The sequence below is a fragment of the Mesocricetus auratus genome, unplaced genomic scaffold, assembly GCF_017639785.1.
Source record: "Mesocricetus auratus isolate SY011 unplaced genomic scaffold, BCM_Maur_2.0 Super-Scaffold_100020, whole genome shotgun sequence".
Classification (NCBI taxonomy): Eukaryota; Metazoa; Chordata; class Mammalia; order Rodentia; family Cricetidae; genus Mesocricetus; species Mesocricetus auratus.
This window is the reverse complement of record NW_024429201.1, coordinates 17,153,337-17,163,577: the sequence shown is the minus strand read 5'-3', so window position 1 is coordinate 17,163,577 and position 10,241 is coordinate 17,153,337. Positions and strand designations below refer to the sequence as shown.

The 10,241-nt window shown below is 39.6% G+C and overlaps 1 long non-coding RNA gene across 2 annotated transcripts in view; it reads left to right on the top strand.

Moving 5' to 3' along the window:
* Positions 1-303: 303 nt before the first annotated feature.
* LOC121133143 overlaps positions 304-10,241 on the top strand; it is a 32,723-nt gene continuing 22,785 nt past the window's right edge. Inside the window, exons 1-3 of one of the 2 annotated variants that reach the window (XR_005869896.1) lie at positions 304-371; positions 1,375-1,506; positions 3,974-4,106. This is a non-coding gene — a long non-coding RNA (uncharacterized LOC121133143). The remainder of the gene's footprint in view (positions 372-1,374; positions 1,507-3,973; positions 4,107-10,241) is intronic. The other variant, XR_005869897.1, reaches the window with a different exon arrangement.

Genomic DNA, 10,241 nt, shown 5'->3' with positions numbered 1-10,241 from the left:
GATAAGAAGCCATGGCCTGATTTGTTTGCAATGTACATGCTGTTATGGCTAAGGATATCTTAATGCCTTTATTTTAATTCACCCAGTTATATAGTAGGAAGGTCCAATTGCCTGGTTAGAGACAAAACTCTGCTGTTTTGACATTTCTGAACTTTCAAAGTTTATAGAGCCAACATTTCCCATTTTCTCTTAAGAGGAATATCTCTTATTGTAAATCTTTGTCTGCACACATCTCCACACACACAGCCATCTTATGTGTCTAAAGTTTCCAGTTAACTTTATCCTAAGTACCGTTTTATATTGCAGTTCCTAGGAAATTCCAGTATCACAGCCGAGATTCCTTGGGAGCCTGAAGCTGTAAGAGCAGTGTGGTAAGACAGATACTGTGATCCACAGGAAGACTACAAAATAAATATTATTTCCAGGGAAGTAATCTATTTAGCCTAGGACTAAAATGCCTTCACAAGAGTCTCAATAAATTGATTTTAAATTAGTACTCAAATGTGTGGCAGCAAATAGAAGTATCTTCTTTTGCAATTACATCAGGAAGATAGGAACAGAGTTTTTGCTACTACCACATGCTTTAAAACTACCATTATCTTAATTACATGATCAGTTTGTATAGGCATATCTATGATATCCTGTGGTATAGGTTTATATCACAGAACTTTCCACTCACTTATGGATTTTGTGTTGAATATCTTGTCAGGGTCATTTTAAAGTATACAGAAGTTGTGTCACTTGCTCTTAGAATTCTCTAGTTGCCCCAGATAAGAGCACCTCCAATTGGTTATTCGTTATGAAGTGGTCAGTCTTGATATCATATACACACAAGTAACATTTATAGACTGAGCAGGTTGTATGTATGTGGTTATAATTATATGAGTGTATGTATGTATGTATATATGTACATACATTATGTGTGTGCATGTAATAACAATTAAAGAAAAAGAGGTCATGGATCTGAGAAAGAGCAAGGGGATACACAGCAGGGTTGGAAGGAGAAAAGAGGGATAATGATGTATTTATACTTTCAATACTATTTTTAAAATTACTATAATGAAAAAGAAGCTGTGTCAGTCATATGTCCTCAGTCTAGGATTCAATTTAACTGCACAATGTACATGGGGATGAATTCTTGAGTAAATTGGATGGGAGGGAGTGACTTCTTCATAGTGTGCGACAGGGAATGACAAAAATGGGAGGACAATTCATGTATTTATTTTCATTTAAACTCAGTTTGCTAATCACCTGCCAGGGTTGGATAGCCGCACCAGGCACATGTCTTCCAGCACGTTCTCCCCTTGAGAAATTGAAACTTCAGTAAATGAAAAGAGGCCCAGGCCCAGTTAAAAGCTGATTTCCTCCTTACAGGGATAGAGTACACCAAATTGAAAACTACAGACATGATTCAGGTCCAATGGGAAACTCAAAAACAGAATCTCAAAAAGATGACCTGTCCCACAGTGATCTTCTAGTGGCCACAGCAAACCTCCAACCTAGCAGGTAAGAGGGAAGTAGCAATGGCCCCCAGCAAGAGAAGGGTAGACAAGTTTTATCCCGCATAGACTATACTCAAGTATATCAAATACCAAGGACCAGGAGAGACAAGAGTACAGGATTGTTGCAACCCATAGAGTAAGAAGCAAAGACAAAGATTTGGTTTTGGCTTGGATTTGGTTTTTCCTTCCAACCCACTGAGGAGTATTCTTATGACACATACACAAAAGTTGAAATGTTTATTTGTTGTATGTGTTTTAAGTAAGCAAATCCAACCTTTTTTCAAGTGTTCACCAAAAGAAGTATTCTGTCTACCGAATAAATGAAGAATGTATGATGTCAATGACAAACACTGGTCAGGAAGCAGTCTTTTTCTTATGGGGACAAATACAAAGTGAGATACACAGAAAAAAAATAATAGAGGAAATAAAAAAGAAGGCACTGGGAAGTTTAGGCTATGATGGGTAAGTAAATAAAGTCCCAGCAGCATGGCACTGAGGACAAAACTGTGAGTTGGTGACCTAAGTGGCTAGGTACAAATTCTGCCCCTGTCATATATTAGTGTGTCTTAAACAATTGTGTGTGTGTGTGTGCATGCACCCATGTGCGAGCATGCATGTGTGTGCATGTGTATATGTATATGTGTGTGTGTACATGTGCGTATATGTGTAGTGAGGGTATGGAGTGTTAAGCCTCTGGCTTCGCATGAACCTATGGCTTCACATATGCTAGTCAAATATGCTACTCTTGACCTATTTTTCCCAGCCTTCTTTTTATTTATTTATTTATTTTGTATTTTGAGACAGGGTCTCCTTAAGTTGTCCAGGTTATCTTTGAACTTGTTCTGTAGCCCAGACTGACTTTGAACTTTGCATCTTCCTTCTTCAGATTTGCTGGGTAGGTGGACTTGTAGGCCTGAACCACCAGGTCAGCCAGTACATGACTTCTGTGTGCCTCACCTTTCTCAACTCCAGACAGATTATAAAACATTCCTCGGCCTATAGTGGGTTGCCTGGAAGGGTTATTCGAGCTATGTAGGATGGTACCTGTCATGTAGTCACAGTTTAGTAGGCCTGTCAGTCAGTGTACCTTCTCTCTACAATTCCTGCTGCAAACTTTCCCCTCTTTGTCTTGGCCAGTCTGGTTCCTTGCATGAATATAATGACAAGCCTGGCTATAAATTTTTATCATGCCTTCCTTAGAAGGCCCTGGTTAACTTATCAGATAAGGTCTGTATGGCCTTGAGTTTCTTTGATCTTTAATTTTCATGTCAAAATAAATGAGAGAGAGAGAGAGAGAGAGAGAGAGAGAGAGAGAGAGAGAGAGAGAGAGAGAGAGAGAGAGAGAGATCACCAGATTTTCTGAAATTTAGGAAACAAAGCTAGGGCAGAAATAGAAACCACAAGTATGGACATATTCAAACCAGAATTATATAGGAGCTTAGCAAGAAAGAATGTTATGTCCTATTGTGGTTTCTCTACAAATTAAAGTGCTGGCCCAGCCAACCTGGATGATTCTAAGGGCTTTTTCTCAGCTCATATGTTCCTGGGTTTTGGAAGAGTCCAGAGGCAGAAAGCTTGACTGCCTGGGGAGCCAACTCTACTTTCAGTGTCAGGGAGATGCTGGAGTAGGATGATGTTTTGTTCTGGAAGATGCTGCAGTGACCAGTTGCCATAGTTCCTGAGAGGGACTCCATTCTATGTCCAGCAAAGACTTCCCTTTTCATTACATAAGAATCTTGCTACATATTTGCTTATTTATCTTTTCCCCCCACTTTGGTGGTTAGGAGAATATCTATATACCAAATAGGCCTAAGGTGAGTTGATCGAATGAGGCAATAGAAACATCCAGACTCAGCTTCCAGCTTCTGGATATGTCAAAAGGATGGATCAATGATGAGATGCTCAATGAGGGAAAACCTCACAACCTCAAAAACCTCCAAAAAAAAAAGGCAAAAGTGTAAACCATCTTAGAAAATTGTAGTTTTATTGTAAAAATGTATGGATGATTTATATTCTGCACACACACATACACACACACACACACACACACACACACACGAGGGCTGGGGAGATGGCTCACTGGTTAACAGTATTTGCTGCTCTTGCAGAGGACCTGAATTTGGTTCTTATCACTCACATGGGGGCTCACAAGTATCTGTAACTCGAAATTCAGGGTATTTGATGTCTTCTTCTGACATTTGTGACCATTAGACATGCATGTAGACAATCTCATGCACATAAAATAAATAGATCTAAAAAATTAAGGTACAGATAATGTGAATAATCTCCTTCATGAATCTTTGATTGAAATTTTTGTCTTGAGACAATTAATTATTCTCACCATGGAGCTTTGTGACTTTCTTGGGACAACCTGAAATATCACAACTGTACATCAGTGTCTGGCATACAGGGGTCCTCAGTGCCAGTTCTCACCCCAAATGTTACTAGATTTGTGCATATATTTTTTACAGCTGTGCTTAGAGATGGGCCTACTGAGGACCTGTACATTTTCTTCATGAACCCCGGGAAGACCAAGTTTTGATCCGTTTTTACCCGGGATGCTGTGTTTATCCTGCTTAGCTGCTATCCTTTGTAGCTTCCTTGGTAAGACATAAATTCTATAGTAGAAGCCCAGAGCTTCTGGCTATTAATTTCTTTGTTCAGTTTCTTCATTTTTTTCCACTCAACTCCATTACTTATTCAGTCAAGAGACCATATGATAGCCTTCATCAGAAATAAAAATATAGAACCAAGTTCTCATTACCAGAGCATTCATCACTCAAGTTATTGTAGATAGCAAGGTTAGAGAGGGAAACAAGTCATCTATACATAAAAGTAGATAAATCAACCATTTGTAAAGTGAATCTATTATACTGCACACCTGAAAACCCAGCACTCAGGTGGCCAAGACAAGAGGTGTGTGAATCGAGTCCACCATGAGCTTCCTAGTTAAATAGTGAAGTTCTTGTCTCATAAACAAACAAAACCCAACGACTGATTAACTTAACATTTCTCTTTGCATTTTGCGAACTGATTGATACTCTATATTCGGAAAACAAGACAAGAAAGCAAACCCTAAACATTGAATACATTTGAGGTCTTACAGCATCAATGAAATTGGCATTAGAGACATAATCAGATGTGAAACTAGAAGGCTGTTCACAGTCAAACACTGAGAAGATGGCTGACAGAAGTGGTGATCTAGTAGACTGTCTCAGGAGAAAGCAGCCCCTGGAAGATCTCAGGAGCCCAGAAGTACCCTTATGAAAGGTTCTTCTCTGAGGATATGAAGGTGTCCACTGTGAAGTCAATTGATTGTATTGTGCTGTGATGCAGTCTTGCTCAGTAAGTTATACACAGAACTCCACGGATTTTGTTAATGTGCTGTCCCATGATTTAGCATAGAGATGAAATAATAAAGAGTAGGAAATGTAAGATAAGGAAATACTTTCATTATTTTTAGCTAGTATTTTCAGAGCTATTTGGAGTCTAAGTTTTTATTTCTCACTGCTGTTTCCTGTGTCAAATTTGGTTTCTGTTAAAACAGATTTAGTTTAAGTTGTCTTTTTCTTTTTTCTGGTATTAATTAACTTCGCATGATGAGAGCATCTTTTACACTCACAGGTTGCATATATAAGACACTTCAAATGAGGCTATATTTAAAAGCACTTTGATGCTTGCAAACACGTGCAGACCTTGTCTCATTTAATTCCTACAGTCCATGGATAATTTGTTTTCTCCATGTTTCAGTAGATAATACTTAAAGGTAGTAAGTTATGTTTTTGAAACTTTTTAATGTTAAAAAATGACTATAGAAATTTCATGTCCCCCAGACATTCTGATACAGTATGGGAAGCAAACCTTTTATCTCTGATGAAACATCAAGACCTGTCAATAGGGTTGATTTCTAAGGGCACAGTGTAGCTAAGAGTTAGCCAAACCTTTCCTTTATGTGTGCTCAAGTGATCTGCACTCTAAATCATAATATTATGATACTGAATACACATTTGGAACAATCTGAAGTTCTAGATCCTTGGCTCCTGTTGCTGAAGAGTATAGGCCCAATTCCTATACATGATGGAAAATCCTCTTCCCAATCACAGAGCCAGGAAGCAGCTAAGCAGATGCTGAGATACTGGACATCACTCTGTGTCAACATTCTTAGAACTACCAGGACCCTTTCAAGTTCTTCAAGAAGACACTGTAGATGACAGATCAGCAGCTGGCCTATGGTTCTAAGGACTAGAAAGTGGAGCACACACAAGCTTCCTTGTAAAACACGTAATCTGAAAGATCTCAGAAGACTGGGGTAATTCTGTGTCCTAGGAAAGTTAGGTACAAGGCATGAGAGATCAGTATCAGAAGATGGGCATGATACGGAAGGGGAGGCCATTTCCGGGAAAGGGAGCAGATAAGAGAGAGAACCCTGAAAGCCAGGTTGAGCTGACCTTTATTTGTTAATCTTGGAGCAGGTAGGGAGCTCGTTCGTAAGTCAGTGAAGGCAACCTTATGTCTCTACATAATAGGAATGGTTGTAGGAGGGAAAGTATGCACAGAAACCAGTGAAAAGGGTGATTGAATGTTTAGAGTCTGAGAGTCAGAAGGGCCTCAGGGGTCCTCTAGATCATCATCTTCCCAGTGTGTGAATCCCCCTTTTCTCAGTTGGATAAACGATAAAGACCAGAAAAGTAGAAGGCCCATGTAAGGCTGGTGGAGTGAACAGCGAGAAGGCAAGGCTGCATATGTTACCACCCAGTATCTTCTTTAAGGTTGGGGGACAGGTAAAGTAACTAGTTTGATCCTGCCTAACCTGTCTTCTTCATTTTTTAATTATTTCTTTTAGATTATAATATAAAAACACCACTTCTGCTTCCTTTTCTTCCCTCCCATCCAATACACAACTATCCCACACAGCTGCTTGTGTATATATGTATTCCTAAATACATAAATGCTATCTGCTCAGTCTATACAATATTACCTGAATGTATGTTTTGGGGCTGACCATTTGGTATTGGGTAACTAATTGGTGTGCTCTTCCCTGGAGAAGACTGTTTTTCTCACTCCGGTGTTGTTTTTTTAAATTTTTATTAAAATAAATTATGTCTTAGAAACATGCATGCTTCACATGTCAGTCCCAGTTCCCTCTCCCACCCCTCCTCCCTTGTCCCTCCACCAGCCTTTCAGCCCCCCACCCAATCCCCACATTATTCCCCAGGGAGGGTGAGGCCCTCTTTGGAGGATCTCCAGACTTTGTCATTTCATCTAGGACAGGACCTAGGCCCTTCCCCATGTGTTCAGGCTGAGAGAGCATCCCTCCATGTGGAATGGGCTCCCAAAGTTCATTTGTATGCTGTGGTAAACACTGATGTACTATCCAAGGCCCCAGAGATTTCTGAGGCCTCCTCACTGACACTACATTCATAGATTCTGGATAAGTCCGCTGTTGGCCTCTCAGGCATCCGTCTGGGGTTCAAGAGCTCCCCATTGTCCAGTCAGCTGTCTTTGTGGATTTCACCAGCAAGGTCTTAACCACTTTGCACATCACTCCTCCATCTCTGTCACTGGGTTCCAGGAGTTCAGTTTAGTGTTTAGCTGTGGGTATCTGTCTGCTTCCATCAATCACTGGATGAAGGTTCTAGGATGGCATATAAGGTAGTCATCAATCTTATCATCAGGGAGGGGCTATTAATGTAGTCTTTCCACTATTGCTTAGTTTGCCAGTTGGTGTTATCCTTGTAGATCTCTGGAGAGTGTCAAGCCTATAATGAGTTGATCTATTATAGTATCTCTAATCTATTATGGTATCTCTCATCCTGCTCTCCTCTATTCTTACCTCGTCTCAAACTTCCTGTTCCCCCATGCCTTCTTTGCCCCTCCTCTTATGCCCCTTTCTTTTTCCTGGTTCCCTCTCCCCTCCCCCGATGTTCCCAATTTGCTAGGAGATCTTGCCTCATTCCACTTCTCTGGGGTATCATGCATATCTCTTGGGAACCTCCCTGTTTCCCAGATTTACTGGCACTGGATTGTAGGCTGACCCTGCCCTGATCCATGTCTAAAATCCATATATGAGTGAGTACATACCATGTTTGTTTTTTTGTGACTGGGTTACCTCACTCAGGAAGGTTTCTTCTGGTGCCATCCATTTGCCTGCAGATTTCAAGATTCCATTGTTTTTTTTTTTGCTGAGTAGTACTCCATTGTGTAAATGTACCACATTTTCTTTATCCACTCTTCAGTTGTGGGGCATCTAGGTTCCTTCCAGGATCTAGCTATTACATATAATCCTGCTGTGAACATAGTGAAACAGATGTCCTTGTTGTATGAATGTGCATCTTTTGGGTATATGCCTAGGAGGGGAATTGCTGGGTCTTGTGATAGACTGATTTCTATTTTCCTGAGGAATCTCCATACTGACTTCCAAACTGGCTGTATAAGTTTGCACTCCCACCAGCAATGGACGAGTGTTTCCCCTTTCTCCACATCCTCTCCAACAAAAACTGTCATTGGTGTTTTTGATTTTAGCCATTCTGACAGGAGTAAGATGATATCTCAGAGTTGTTTTGATTTGCATTTCCCTAATGGCTAAGGATGTTGAGCACTTTCTTAATTGTCTCTCAGCCATTTTAGACTCCTCTATTGAGAATTCTCTATTTAGTTCAGTGCCCTCACTTTTTAATTGGATCCTTTGGAGACTTGCTTCTTGAGTTCTTTGTAAATTTTGGAGATCAGCCCTCTGTCAGATGTGGGGTTAATGAATATCTTTTCCCAATCTGTGGGTTGCCTTTTTGTCTTGCTAACTGTGTCCTTTGCCTTACAGAAGCTTCTCAGTTTCAGGAAGTCCCAGTTATTAATTGTCAATCTCAGTGTTTGTGCTACTGGTATTATGTTCAGGAAGCGGTCTTCTGTACCAGTTCATTCAAGGGTACCACCCACTTTCTCTTCTAAGAGGTTCAGTGTGGCTGGATTTATGTTGAGGTCTTTGATCCATTTGGACTTAAGTTTTGTGCATGGCGATAAACATGGATTGATCCACATTCTTCTACATGCCAGCCTCCAGTTATGCTAGCACCATTTGTTGAAGATGCTATCATTTTTCCATTGTATAATTTTAGCTTCTATGTTGAAAATCAGGTGTTCGTAGGTTTGTGGATTAAACTCAGGGTGATCAATTCGATTCCATTGGTCTACCTGTCTGTTTTTGTGCCAATACCAAGCTGTTTTCAGGACTATAGCTCTATAATAGAGCTTGACATCAGGGATGGTGATGCCTCCAGACATTGCTTTGTTGAGCAGGGATGTCTTGACTATCTTGGTTTTTTTTTCCATGTAAAGTTGGGAATTTTTCTTTCAAGGTCTGTGAAAAATTGTGCTGGGATTTTGATGGGGATTGCATTGAGTCTGTACATTGCTTTTGGCAGGATTGCCATTTTTACTACATTGGTCCTACATATCCAAGAGCATGGGAGATCTTTCCATTTTCTGGTGTCTTCTTTAATTTCTTTCTTTAAAGACTCAAAGTTCTTGTGACACAGATATTTCACTTGTTTGGTTAGTGTTACCCCAAGGTTTTTTTTATGTTGTTTGTGGCAATTGTAAAGGGTGATGTTTCTCTGATTTCTTTCTCAACCCTTTTATTGTCTATATATAGTAGGGCTACTGATTTTTTGAGTTAATCTTGTATCTTGCCCTTTTGCTGAATGTGTTTATCAGCTGTAAGAGTTCCCTGGTAGAATTTCTTGGGTCACTTATGTAAACTATCTTATCATCTACAAATAGTGGAAGTTTTACCTCTTACTTTCCAATTTGTTTCCCCTTGATCTCCTTTTGTTGTCTTATTGCTCTAGCTAGAACTTCAAGTACAATATTCAAGAGGTATGGGAGAGGGGACAGCCTTCTTCCTGATTTTAGAGGAATTGCCTTGAGTTTCTCTCCATTCAGTTTGATGTTGGCTGTTGGTTTGCTGTATATAGCTTTTATTACATTTAGGTATGTTCCTGTTACCCAGATCTCTCCAAGACCTTTATCATGAAGGGGTGTTAGATTTGTCAAAGGCTATTTCAGCATTTGGTGAGATGATCATGTGATTTTTGTTTCTCAGCTTCTTTATATGCTGGACTAGACTGATGGATTTTTCTTATGTTGGACCATCCCTGCATCCCTGGAATGAATCCTACTTGATCATGGTGGATGCTTTTTCTGATGTGTTCTTGGATTCTATTTGCCAGTATTTTTGAATCAATGTTCATGAGGGATCTTGGTCTGAAGTTCTCTTTCTTAGTTATGTCTTTGTGTGGCCTGGATATCAATGTTATGGAAGCCTTGTTGAAAGAGTTTGGCAAACACCTTCCTGCTTCCATTACATGTAATACTTTGAGGAGAATTGGTATAACCTGTTCTTTGAATTCCTGGTAAAATTCTGCACTGAAGCCATTTGGTCCTGTGGTTTTTTTGGTTGGGAGACTTTTGATGACTACTTCTATTTCCTTAGGTGTTATAGTTCTATTTAAATTCCTTATCTGTTCTTGATTTAATTTTGGTAAGTGATATCTATTCAGAAAATTGTCCATTTCCTTTAAATTTTCAAATTTTGTTGAGTATAGCCTTTCAAAATATGACATGATGATTCTCTGGATTTCCTCACTGTCCATTGTTATGTCTCCCTTTTCATTTCTGATTTTGTTAATTTGCATGTTCATACTTTTGCCGTTTGGTAATTTTGGATAAAGTTTGTCTATCTTG